We start from the raw sequence: 3748 nt of genomic DNA on the forward strand, positions 1-3748 counted from the left end.
TAAGAAATAACATATTTTACTTGATAAATCAAATAAACATAATTGCCTACTGCCCATTTTGTTTAAAAGCAGGAAAGATACAAAGTAGTACAATATGTGATTCTTTCATTTTAATAGTTTGTAACCTATGAGGAGAGAAAGAATAATAGAGGTGTTAAAAATTACATAACAACTGAGACAAAACACATAGTAACAAAAGAAAATACATATCATAGAGAATAGCCGAAGCGTGTCAGCTACTGCCTGGCATGAATTTAAAAGCACATTTAGTGTTCACAAGAGAGAAGGGTGCAGGCAGTGAATGGCCAAGGAAAGCCCTTATCTCAGCTAAGCAAGGCAGCTAATTATCTCAATATGAGAATATATGAGAGAACAGTGAAGGGGGGGGATAGCAATGATTGTCTTCATTTAATATCTTTTCCTGGATATCTGGAAGGAAAATATATATATATTTCATTCATATATATACATTTATGAATGAAACTGAGTGCATTTGGAAGTTATTGCCAATTTTAGCCTAGAAGAAGAAAAGGTAATTATAAACACCAGACATCACTCAAATATTCCAGGAAATAATAGAATATATGTCAGACAATAAAAGTTTAAAATCATTCAAATAAAAATAGTTTTAGGTGTCCAATATTTAATGCTGAAATTAATACATAAAATTTTAGGCAAAACACTGGAAAAATAGAAAATCAGAGATGATTAATATCAGTCAGACTCTACAACAGTGGTTCTTTATTTTATTTATTTATTTGTTTGTTTATTTATTTATTTATTTATTTGTCAAAGATACCTTTGATAAACTAAAGAATGCTTTTATTTACACTTTTATTTTCAATACCTCCAAGTTCAAGGCACACTATGTTTCCATTTGGGATGTCCACTTGTTCCCTCAAGTTCATACACATTCTCAAGAATAAGAAACCCTGCTCATAAGTCACCATCTATTACCACAGGGTTCCATATTGACTATTGTATGTCAGCAGTTCTGTCCTGCTTCAACGAATGGACAATAGGGGGCAGGACAAGTACTAGACACCTCCATCAGATTCCATTCATGAAAAGTTTATTGTTAAACTGCTTATAGACTTACTGTATCTTCTAAAGAACGCTTGTCAAGCAGCACTATTAAAAATGCTTAGTTCTGTCACTCTTAACCTCTGCATTTTTTCTGATGCTTATATTTTCCCGCTGTAGCTTGAATTCATTTCTGTGATTATCTAAATGTTCAATAACCATCATAAAGGACACTGAGAAGTATGCAGCATTTGATCTTCACATTTTCACCACTGATATAAGTACTACACTCATATCAAGATATTCTATTTGAATAAACCCTGACTGAAGTATTGGACAAATACAAGCTGAGTCTTTAAATTGTTAATGACAGCTCCACTTGGCATGTATTTTGGAGTGAGCAGGTTCTCTGCATTTTAATTATTGTGCATATTTTACTCCCCTTTTTATGTTAAGGCCACTTGATTCTAATACCTAAACAGTTTGGAAAGCTCTCAATATACTTGCACACAGGAGCTCCTCAACCTAGATTCTATGGCAGACTTCTCCATCATTACATGGCTAGCAATCACATAACTAAACTTGTATTCCTGGAAATACGTTTTTTTTAATATATGGCATGAATTGATGATATTGTGGCTTTGCTGACACCCATTCATCCCCCTTTTCACCTTTTTCTTTCTTTCAGTTTTTTTTTTTAATTTTTTTATTTATTTTCATTTTTCGGTGTCCTGAGATCTCATGCCACCATGTACTATCCATAGAGAGGAAAAACCCTGGGATAAACTTGCCCTTTCATAGAATAACAATACTTAATTTTTTTGTAATAACTTGAAAATGTACTAACTGTATATGCACAAAATGTGTCTAAAATTCATTTTACCTCATTTTCTGTATAGGGCTTACAATAAACGCTCTGAGGAACTTATATGATTGTTGTGAGATCAAAAGGGACAGCCACAGTAAAACCTCTTATTAGAAAATGGTAAAGCACTGTATAAGTTAAGGACTTTTTATTGTCATTTACAACAATAATAATAATAAAGGAAAGCTTTCATACTACATTGTTTTGTCAATAAGCTGAAACAAAATTGATAGGGCCTTTTTTTCTGATGTTGGTTTTGATATTGATGATAATTAAAGTTTTTAAAAGATTTATTTAGTTTGGCATTTATATGTTTATGCAGCAGACACAAGTATCAAACTCTGGGCTAACCATTCACCATACACAGATGAATGGCCAGATTCCCAACTTTGAAAAAGTTCAGCCTAATTGAAGAAGGCATGTAGTTAACAGCTATAATTCAGCTAAATAGAAATTTGTACAGATATTATAGAGATGCCCAGGGAGTGGTAACGAGGCTCTATCCTAGTATTCGCTCCACTGAGCACAGCAACTCTTTCTCTACTTCTTCTTAAGGCTGGATGAGGTTGCTGTGGCACCAATTGTTCATGCTGTACCCTCTCAGCATGGAGAGTAAAGTCCCCTCAAGCAAGGAAGGAGGCATGGTTCAAAGTAGTAGAGCAGAGCATTTGTTGAGCTGCTCATTAGTTTTGCCAGTCTAAGGCTTCTTTTCTGTTCTTTTAGTGATAGACTCTTATTAGGAGGGCATTTTAAGCCATCCATCTGGGCTGACACTGTCTTCCTGGCACAGATGTGGGCATAAACCCAATCCAGACCAAACAGTCTTGCATTGTGTTTTCTACTACAGCCATCAAAATAGAAGCTTTATTGGCCCAGAAGTTACTAAATGGTTGATGTGTGCCTATGAAGCTGTGGGGATTTTCTTCACAGCTATAGGAAGAACCTGCCTGAGCATGACATCCATAGGGATGAGTCAGAGCTAAAAGATGAAGACAGGTGACATTCTTTGAACCCTAAGATCTAACCTTATCTAAATTTCTGCATCCTTTGAACGTTCCACTTACATGAGTTATTAAATTCCTTTCTTTGCTTTATCAGATGTAAATTAGGTTTTGGTTACTTGCAAATGAGAGAGAGTTACCAAAGCAGTCTGAAATGTAGCTGTGAATATTCCATTATTTTCTCCTTCAAGAAACTTAGACTTAAGAGAAAGCTGAAGTCATCCAGCTCAGAAGTGTGTGTGTGATGCATCAAAAATTACACATCTGGTAGAAAAGTCATTAGTGGGTTTATATTATAACTTTTTCATTTAGCCACTTCTTTTATTTCAAATATATATATATATATATATATATATATATATATATATATATGTCAAGCATATATACACACACATATATATCCTATAGCAAAATGATCATGTTACTGCTTCATAAGCAGAGAGCAGAAAATCCTGTTTTAAAGTTAACAAAACTAAATCTGTCTCAATTTGATGTATTTCATATCTTTGATTTGATGGCAGGAATGAAGGTATGATTTTATACTGCTGGGCATGCCGACACAATTTTAAGAAAGTTACAAGATCAAATTGGAAGAGAATTTTGTTCCATAGAGTAAAGAAGAGCAATTATGCTGTAAGTGACATAGCTTCCTTAGCTCCAAAAGTGATTCACTACTTTTAGTGATGGCTACTTTTGAATGCACTCTGCTAGGGAAAGCAAACATCCCCGAAATGAATATCATATTGTGGTCTGTTTTAACAAAGAAATGGGAAAAAATAAAATTTCTTATATCTCTAGAAATGATCTTGAAAAGAGACTGAACAACCAATTTTGCCTTGAACATTCAGTTAAGTGTTAG

The sequence above is a fragment of the Marmota monax genome, unplaced genomic scaffold (assembly GCF_021218885.2).
Source record: "Marmota monax isolate L192 unplaced genomic scaffold, Marmota_monax_Labrador192_F-V1.1 WCK01_AAM20220418_F8-fsc00455, whole genome shotgun sequence".
Taxonomy (NCBI): Eukaryota; Metazoa; Chordata; class Mammalia; order Rodentia; family Sciuridae; genus Marmota; species Marmota monax.